We start from the raw sequence: 9,775 nt of genomic DNA on the forward strand, positions 1-9,775 counted from the left end.
TCCCAATTTATAGATCCTGCCCATAAATTTCAATATAGATGGAGGAATTAAACATGACTGGGCACTGCATGTGGGCCTGTGGGTCTTAGGGGCCCACCACTAGGGCTGTCACTGGGGAAGACAAAGCGAGAACAATTAGTATATTTAATATGATCTGAAGGTGATTATTCATAAAGAAACATGCAAAGGTCCACTCACCGGGTCTGATGTCCAACTTCAAGTCTGATTTTTTATCATTCATTGGGCCTGAAATTGGATGCAGCAGCAATAGGTCCCACTGTCTGCTGAAGTCACATTCTCTATGGTCAAGGACACGTCTCCTTTGTGGACATTCCCCTTTAGTTGGTATCTGCTGGATATCTGGTATGTCAAGGCCCTTCCATCAGTTCTGAGCACAGTTCCCTGACATTCAAACACAGGACAGCGTCCCCTGCCCCAACACACAGGCACGAGATTCTCAGAGGAGGTTGGATTGTAGTGGCAGGGCAGGTAAGCATTCTGACCCACGTGGGCTATGTATGACCCTTCCGAAGACCCTGAATCAAGAGAAAAGGAGAGCGAGATGCAGGCAGTGAGTGAGGCTGGCTCCCTTCAGAAGTGCAAGCAATGCCTTGTAAAGAAAAAACCACTGCTACTGTTCTGTGCGGAGGAGGGTCCACCAGGGCAACGACTCTCAGACCTGAGGGGCATCTGAGTCCCTGGGAAGTCTGGTTAAAACACAGATGAGTGGACTCAGTTACTAGAACTACTGACTTACTATGTCTGGGGTGGGGCATAAAAAATGTATTTCTAACAAGTTCCCTGGAATTGCTGACATGGCTGGTCTTGGAACCTCACTTTGAGAACCAGTGCTCTGGGAGAGAATTGTGGCCCAGCCCTGTGAGCACTGGAGGGCAGGGCTTATGGAAATAGTCAGAAAATGAATCATTCATTGTCAGCCAGGAAAACAGTTCAGCTCTCTGGACTAGTTATCAGATCATCAATGAAGCGCAGTTATGCTAACACAATTCTCTCTTTAGCTCTCTTTTTTAAAGCACCTAGTACATAATGAATTAGACCCCTTGGCTGAATAAGAAGCTTATGTTTCACTGTTCTGAAGTTTAAAATTAATTGCCTTTTAAATAACATAAGTGCATGGTAGACCAGTCTAACAGTATAAATGAATATGGAAAGTCTAGTCTCTGCTCTTTCCCATTTCCCAGCTCCCCTTCCCAGAGTCTGTACAGCACATTAAGAAGCATCCATGTATTCCCACTCCCTGCAACAAAAGTAGACAAAAAGCCTACTATACACATTGTTCCTTTCCTTTTTTTTTCAATTAGCATTATGCATTAGAGACCTTTCATATCATTCCGTTTAGTCAGCTTCACTGTTTACATCTTAGATACATCACAGTTTACTTATGTTGTCCACTTCCCCCTTCCTGAGTATTTAGGTGGCTTCCAAACTTTCCCTATTGCGAACATTATGAAGGCCATCCTTGTATCTTTACCTTGCACTATCCCATTGCAGAAGTCCTGCCCAGACTTACTTGTAAGTAGTAGTGGCCACAGAAGGACACAGTTGAAGGAAAGATGTGAAAACATGGGTTCTGTGCAAGAAAAGTCCAAGGATGGCTCTGTTTCAGTGCCATTTTTTAAAAATATGTCTTTATTGATTTCAGACAGAGGAAGGGAGAGGGAGAGAGAGAGAGAGAGAAATATCAATGATGAGAGAGTCATTAATTGACTGCCTCCTGCACTCTCCCCACCGGACATGGAGCCAGCAACCTGGGCATGTGGCCTGACCAGGAATCGAACCGCGATCTCCTCTCCTGGATCATAGGTCAGTGCTCAACCACCGAGCCAAGTCAGCCAGGCTTTGGTGCCGTTTTAATTCTCCAATTGAACTGGGTACGTCCTGTAACTGAGTCTCTACTCCACAGTCCAGGAGCGGTGACCACTTCCCAGAGTGTGCCAGCCCAGCACACCAATGCGTCTGACTACTGATCACTCCTCTATTAACGCTGCCAAGTCTATGGTGACATCAAAGGAAACCCCAGTTCTCTGTCACGCTACACCACACATCCTGTAAGGGCTGTGATATTTATTCTGTTAATATCAACAAAGAGGAAGCAGTACTCAGAAAGAAGTGTTACTTGGTCAAGGAAAGTGTCTCTCAGAGAGCAGAGAAAGCCTCCTGATACCTCCAGTGAGGTAGTTCTCTGCTTTAAATAAATTGTCTGGGTCCAGCTAGAACCAGAGAACACAGGGTAGAAACACATGCATTCATTCAGAAAGCCAGGCAATTGGTCAGTCGTGACCATTGCTTATGAAGCACCTACTATGTGTCACGCACTGGACTAGGAGCTGGAGAATACCACAATGAATGGCAAGTTCCTTAGCCTCACATTTAAGGGCCCTTTCACTCCATCACGAGCCTAATTCTTAGCCTTGCTCAAACACAAATTGCCCTACGTCACATTACCTTGCTGGATCTGTTTCCTCATTTATAAAACTTACAAAATGAGGAATTTGTGTTACTAGTTTGACTTTGATCTGACCTTTCCAATTCTTCCACTTAGGGAAGACAGTCTTGTCACCAAGGCTTCTTCCCAGCACCCCCACCTACCATGGGTGGAATTAAGGAGACCTCAACATTCTATTTCATCTCATATACACAGATGTCCCCTCCCCACCCAGGGGCTTCAGGCATCAATCAATGGAAAGTGTTAAATTACCCCCGCACTCTCCATCACTGAGGTCACATCTCAGACCCAAACAGCCTCAGCCCTGGAAGAGTCACTTATGTCTGGAAAACTTAAAAGCCAAGGTTTCTTTACAAAAAACCAGTGAGATCACAGACTGAGGAGTTTCTCAAAACCAGTGGTCTTTCTCTGTCTTTCCTTCCTGCATTTCCCTGTCTCCCACCTTTATGTCATTAAATGCATTTAATATAAACCTCCAGCTTGTTCAGTGCATGCGTCTGCAGAGCATCACGGAGCTGGCCGTTACTCCAGAGATCATAGTCAACCTCATTTTACAGCCTGGGAAACAGACCTGAGAAGGTAGGTTTGCCCAAAGGCACATGATTGGTAATTTCAAATGAAAATGCCAATCCCTAAGCTCCAGATTGTTCCACTATAAACTATGTTTCATGAATTTGACATTTCCCCTTAATATATCTGCCCACATGACTAATAACAACCAGCATATATTTACATTCAAGTGTAAGGGAGACCGATTAGCCCTGGGTTCAGGGGTCACATTTACAAACAGCATGTGGTATGTGAATTATCTCAGAAACAGACAGAAAATAGACTAGGGGTTGGCAGGGAAATGAGCCAGGTCTCAGTGACCTGAACGACTGCAACAAAAGAGCTGACGTTCATGCCATCGGAGTTCTAATGGGAGAGGAGGGAAGAATGAACTGAAATAATGGGAAGAAATTATAGCTGAAAACGCCCAATTAGTCAAAGACATAGCTTAGAGTTCACAAGTGAGTCTGCAGCTCAGGAGAGAAACATGACTGTAAGAGAGATTTGGGGTCTCCAGTAAACAGGGAGAACGTGCCAAGAAAGAAGCAAGCGGTGCAGAGTCCTGGGGGGCAGGAGTGCTCAGGGAGACAGAGGAAGAGGGCCCAGCCACAACTGCAGAGGGGCAGGGGGACAGCCAGGACAAGTGGACCCCTCCCTGAGAGCAAAGGGGAAGAGAGAGTTGTAAGGAGGATGGTTTGGTCAGTGGGGTCAAATGCTACAGAAAGTTCACCCACATATGCTGAGGACTGAGCAACGGCCACTGCACTGACGTGGACCTGCGGCCTGACAGTGTCACCGATGAGTGGAGCCAGGAGCCTGACTGCGTTAGTTTAGGAGTAAATGGGAGGAAGGAAATGCACATTTGGAAGAGAAATAGTCGACTGAGAAGGAAGGGAAAGAGGAAGGGGAATAGCTAGAGAATGTTAAATGGTCAAGGGAAAGTTGGTAGGGGCTCCTGTTTGCCATGCTCGCAGGCAGAGGGGACGGTCCCAGTAGAAAGCAGCAGGCAGGCGTAGGTGAGCGTGGAATGTGCATACACCAAGGCATTCACACAGCTCTCAACGCCGTGCGCCTTGGTCAAAGCCCAGGTGCTCTCAATCCCAGCTCTTCATTGACTATGTTTGGATTCCGTAAAAAAACAAAAACATAAAAACACCTCCCTCCCTACTTTACCAAATCACACATGTCCCTCATCTATCAATCAATACAAGTTCAATTCATACTCTTAATGTTTTTAATTGAGGTGCAATGTACATAACATAAAGTTCACCGTTTTTTTAATTTATTTTTTGGTAATCCTCACCCAAGGATTTTTTTTTTGCATTGATTTTCAGAGAGTGGAAGGGAGGGACTGAGGGAGGGGGAGAGAAACACACACATACACACATCGATTGGTTGCTTCCAGAACCAGCCCTGATCAGGGCTGGGGATCGAACCTGCAACCCAGGTATGTGCCCTTGACCCGGAATGGAACCCGAGACCCTTCGGTTTGCAAGCTGATGCTCTAACCACTTAGCCTAACTCGCTAGTGCATGTTCACCAGTTTTAAGTGGTCTAATTAGTAAATCCACAAAGTTGTACAACCATTGCTAATATCTGATCTTAGAATGTTTTTTATCACTCCACAAAGAAGCCCCATACCCATTAGCTATCACTCCCCATTCTCCCCTCTTCCCAGCCTCTGGCAGCCACTAAACAATTATTTTTCTCTGTATATTTACCTGGTCATTTCATAGAATGAAACCATATACTATATGGCCCTGTATGTCTGGCTTCTTTCACTTACCATAATGTTTTTGATGTTCATTTATGTTGTACCATTAGTACTTCCATTTCAATGCTGAGTAATATTTCATTATATGGGTATGTCACATTTTATTTATTTATTCATCAGTTATGGACATTTGGGTTATTTCCATTCCTTTGCTATACTGCTATAAACATTTCTGTACAAATTTTTGTATGAACATATGTTTGCAATTCTCTTGGGTATATCCTTAGTGGTAGAATTACTGGATTATATGGCAACTCTATATTTAACTTTTTGAGGAATAGCCAGACTGTTTGCCAAGGTGGTTATGCCATTTTACATTCACAACTGCTATGTACAAGAGTTCCAATTTCTGTACATCCTCACCAACACTTTTTATTTTATGGGACTTAAAAAAATTATATTATAGCTATCTTAGCATGTATTGAGTGGTAGCTCATTGTAGTTTTGGTTTCTGTTTCCCTAATGACTAAAGATGTAGATGTGAAATAGCTTCCATATGCTTATTGGCCATTTGTGCATCTTCTTTGGGAAAATGTCCATTAAAGCCCCTTGTTCATTTTTTTTCATTGGTTATTTGTCTTTTTGTTGTTAAGTTGTAAGAGTTCTCTATATATTCTGGATACTAGACTCTTATCCAAAATATGATTTGCAAATATTTTCTCCCATTCTGTAGGTTATATTTTCACTTTCACTTTCTTTATAGTGTGCTTTGACACACAAAAGTTTTTTGTTTGTGTTTTTTTTTCAGTATATCTTTATTGATTTCAGAGAGAGGAAAGGAGAGGGAGAGAGAGAGACAGAAACATCAATGATGAGAAAGTCATTGATCAAGCCTGCAACCCGGGCATGTGCCCTGACCGGGAATCAAACCTCGATCCCCTGGATCCTAGGTCGATGCTCAACCACTGAGCCACGCCCGGCCGGGCCACAAAAGTTTTAAACTTTTATGAAGTCCAACATATTTTTCTTTTTTTTGGTTGCTTATCAGAGCTAAGAACCATTACCTAATCAAAAGTCATGAAGATTTATGCTTACATTTTAGTCTACTCTTAATCTGAAAAGCAGCATATGCTGGTAAGGATGTGGAGAAAAGGAAATTCCTGTACACTGTTAGTGGGGTTGTCGACTGGTATAGCCATTATAGGAAACAGTATGGAGGTTCATCAAAAAATTAAAAATAGAACTACCACCCGGACAGGAGTGGCTCAGCGGTTGAGCATTGACCTAGGATCCAGAAGATTGTGATTCGATTCCTGGTCAGGGCACATGCCCGGGTTGCAGGCTCTGTCCCCAGTCGGGGGCGTGCAGGAGGCAGCCAATCAATGACTCTCTCATCATTGATGTTTCTATCTCTCTCTCTCTCCCTCTCCCTTCCTCTCTCTGAAATCAATAAAGATATATTTTTTAAAAAATAGAACTACCATATGATCTAGCAATTCCATTTCTAGGTATATAGTCAAAGGAAATAAAAATACATGCCAAAGAAATAGCTGCACAGCCATGTTCACAACAGCATTATTTACAACAGCCAAGACATGGGAACTACCTAAGTGTGCATGAATGACTGAATGGATAAAGAAGATGTGGAGAAAAAGCATCCGCTCTCACCACTCCTGTCAACCACATACTGGAGATCCTAGGCAATGCAATAAGGCAAGAAAAGGAAATAAAAGATACACAAATGGGGAAGGAAGATATAAAACTATTTTTTCACGTACAGCATGATTGCTTATGGAGAAAATCCCAAAGAGTTTGAAAAAAAATACAGGTGAGCAACAGAAACTAATCCATTGCTGATGGGAATGCAAAATTTTACAGCCACTTTGGAAGACAGTTTGGTAGTTTCTTACAAAACTAAACACACTCTTACTATACAATTCATCACTCATGCTTCTTAACCTGCACATGAATGGTTACAGCAGTTTTATTCATAACTGCCAAAACTTTGAAGCAGCCAAAGTATCTTTTAATAAGTCAGTGAACAAACAGCTATGGTACATCCAAACAATAAAATATTATTCCACAATAAAATATTATTAAGCCATGAAAAGAAAGAGAGGAACTGTAAATTCATATTGCTAAGTGAAAGAAGTCAATGTGATAAGGCTACATACTGTATAAGTCCAACTACAACTGAAAAGGTTAAATTGTAGAGACAATAAGATTAGTGATTGTCACAGGTTTGGGGAAGGAAGGGATGGACAGATGGAGCACAGGGGATTTTAGGGCAGTAACAGTATTCTGCATGTTGCTATAATGGTGAATACATGTCGTCACACATTTGTCAAAACCCTTAGAATGCACAACGCAAAGCACAAGCCCTAAAGTAAACTGCGGACTTTAATTAATCAGGACGTGTCAGCGATGGTTCATCAACGTAACAAACACACCTCGCTTGGGAAAGATGTCAGTGGCGAGGACGCTGAGTGCTTTGGGGAGAGGATAGTTATCTGGGAACTCTGTGCTTCCTACTCAATTTTGTGAGCCTTAAACTGCTCTGAAAATTAAGTCTATTGAGAAATGTGTGAATCAGTCATCAGCCAAGTATTTTTTAGGCCCAGCAGGTTCAGCACTTGCCAGGCAGAGCAAACCCCATCTCAGCAGTCCACAGTATAAACCAAAGAAGGTTACCTTAGAGCAAATCCTCACAAGCCAAAGGGACTTTCCTCCTTGCTTATTTTTACAACTTGTGGAAGAAAATGTTTAGTTCTTAGGAAGCCCAGGGACAGTCAGCTAGACAGCTGTGGGCCAGCTTCCTGAGAAGCTTTCGAAAACATGGCAGGGTCCAACTTCTTGTACCCAGGGCTGCCACCCATATAATGCTGTTGCCATGGAAGCCAGACATAGGAAAGATCTGCTGTCACCCAGCATCATGCCCACTTTGTTCTTCACCTGTCCCAGCCCGCTGTTGATATTTTTCTGTTTTAGTTTGTATCTTATATGCTTTTCCAGAGACCTTGTCACCCAGAACAAGAAAACATGCTCTCACCTTCCCTCGCCAAGTCTCTCTAGGTCAGTGATTCTCAGCCTCAGCTATGCACTGAAATCACCTGGGGAGATTAAGAAACTAACCCTATCTGGCCCCACAGCTGAGATTCTGATTCCCTTGGCCTGGGCATGCATAGGTGGCCAAGCTTCCAGGTGATTCTAACGTACAGCCAAGGTTGCAGAGCACCGGTCTCAGAGAGCCCTTGAGGTGCACACAGACTCCAGCCAGCCATCTGAAGAGAGTTGTTTCTATCTCATCCTGAGAGTTTTAAAGGCACTCATCTCTCCCCACACACCATCCCCAGCACACACAAGAAGGTTCTATGAAACATTCTTTCAATTTATTCACCAACTTTCATAGATATGTATTGAGGACCTACTATGTGTAAGCTGAGTGCTGAGAAACTGCAGAAGAGCTCAGTGTATAAACTGTCACCAACCTACACATCTCTAATACAAAGGACTCCATTATAGGGTCACTATAGTCACTATCTACGCTGGACAGACTCCATTTGACAAGACTTTGTCCTGGCTCAGGGGCTGTGTCAGCCACAAACAGGAGAGAGTTTATCTCTGTAATTCACCCAAATGTGCCACATGTGCTAGTAGGGAGGGCCTTGGCCTCAGGTAGAATGACCCAAGCTAGGCAATAGCACCATACCTTGCATATTTGTCCAATGACTATAAAGGCCCACACAGAAGTATTCATAAGAGGGAATAAATTCTAGCCAGGGGCATGAGGTCCAGCAGAGTTAAAGAGGTGACATTTGGGCTGGACCTTGAGAAATGACATGCCCAGTGAAAATACAGGAGACAAGCATTCCCCAAAGAGGGGTTGATGTTGGGACTGGAGAATGGGCATTTAAGGCATTATCTCCACCAGAATACAGCAGGGAAGGGTTGCATGAAGCAGGCAAGGGGAAGCTGTGAGGGGCCTACTGTGGAGTAGGACCTTTTACCCACTGAGGAGCAGTGGGGGGATCTTCAGCTAACATGGAACACAATCAGATCTTGGTTTTTTAGATTGCACTGGAGGCTGTGGAGAGGAAGGGCTCAGGAGACATTGGGAAGACACCAGTGGCCACCACACCCTGGTTAGAGCTGGGAAGGCCCTAAGGGAACTTTACAACTAGATTCCCAGGCATTCTAAGGCCTGGGGCCATACATACACCGCACTGGCATTTAATAGTCAAGCCTGATAAGGCACCACCTTACTTTTCCATGGCTATCATTACCTTTTCTCTGGATGGAGCAATGACTTTTTGTTCCTGTTTCCTCAGATAATCTGATGTGATCAAGAGTGAAAGAAGAGACAGGCTGGAGAGGATGCGTTTCTCGAGGCCCCTCAAAGCTGTCCAAAACCAGCTGACAAGACCTCGGTGAGAGGAGCGCAAATGACAAATTATTTCTTACCTTCCAGAGAGCACATTAGTAAATGTTAGTATAATTTGGTGATGCATAGCAGGTTTAACCCTCCATATGAAAAGTGTTTTGTTTCCCAAGAGTAGGACTCTTCTCAAAGAGTATTCATAGGGCCCTTTGCATCCAGCACCTGTGAGAGATGGTGCCCACGCCTCCAGCCTCATCTCTTCCCAAACCTCCTCACTCACTTTGCTGCAGCCACACTGGCTTTTTATTTATTTATTTTAAAGAATAGTGTATTGATTTTTAGAGAGAGGAAGGGAGAAGAGAGACACATCAGTGTGCTACACAGATCAGCTGCCTCCTGTACTGTCTACTGCCAGAGACCAAGCCCTGACCCAGAATCGAACCAGCAACCTTTAGGTGCAGGAGACAATGCCCAACCAAGCCACACAGGCCAGGGATCACCCTGGCTCTTTTTAGTCCTTGGAACACACCTTCCTCTCTCCCCCATAAAGCACAAGCTTGCTCCTGCCCAGGGGCCCTACATTTGATGGGTTCCTCCCAGTGGCTGTCTTGTGGTTTCAAATCAAACGTTACCTCATTTTCAATTCTTTTTCCCCTTTATTGTAATG

General features: G+C 43.8%; 1 pseudogene across 1 annotated transcript; it reads right to left on the bottom strand.

The window, feature by feature from the left end:
- Positions 1-237: 237 nt before the first annotated feature.
- On the bottom strand, positions 238-1,586 carry LOC308556346 (hepatitis A virus cellular receptor 2 pseudogene; annotated as a pseudogene). The gene is made up of 2 exons: positions 1,493-1,586; positions 238-536 (listed from the first exon to the last, which is right to left on the bottom strand). The product of its transcript is annotated as a hepatitis A virus cellular receptor 2 pseudogene (transcript).
- Between the last annotated feature and the right edge of the window lie 8,189 nt (positions 1,587-9,775).

The sequence above is a fragment of the Miniopterus schreibersii genome, assembly GCF_964146895.1.
Source record: "Miniopterus schreibersii genome assembly, chromosome: 4".
Taxonomy (NCBI): domain Eukaryota; kingdom Metazoa; phylum Chordata; class Mammalia; order Chiroptera; family Miniopteridae; genus Miniopterus; species Miniopterus schreibersii.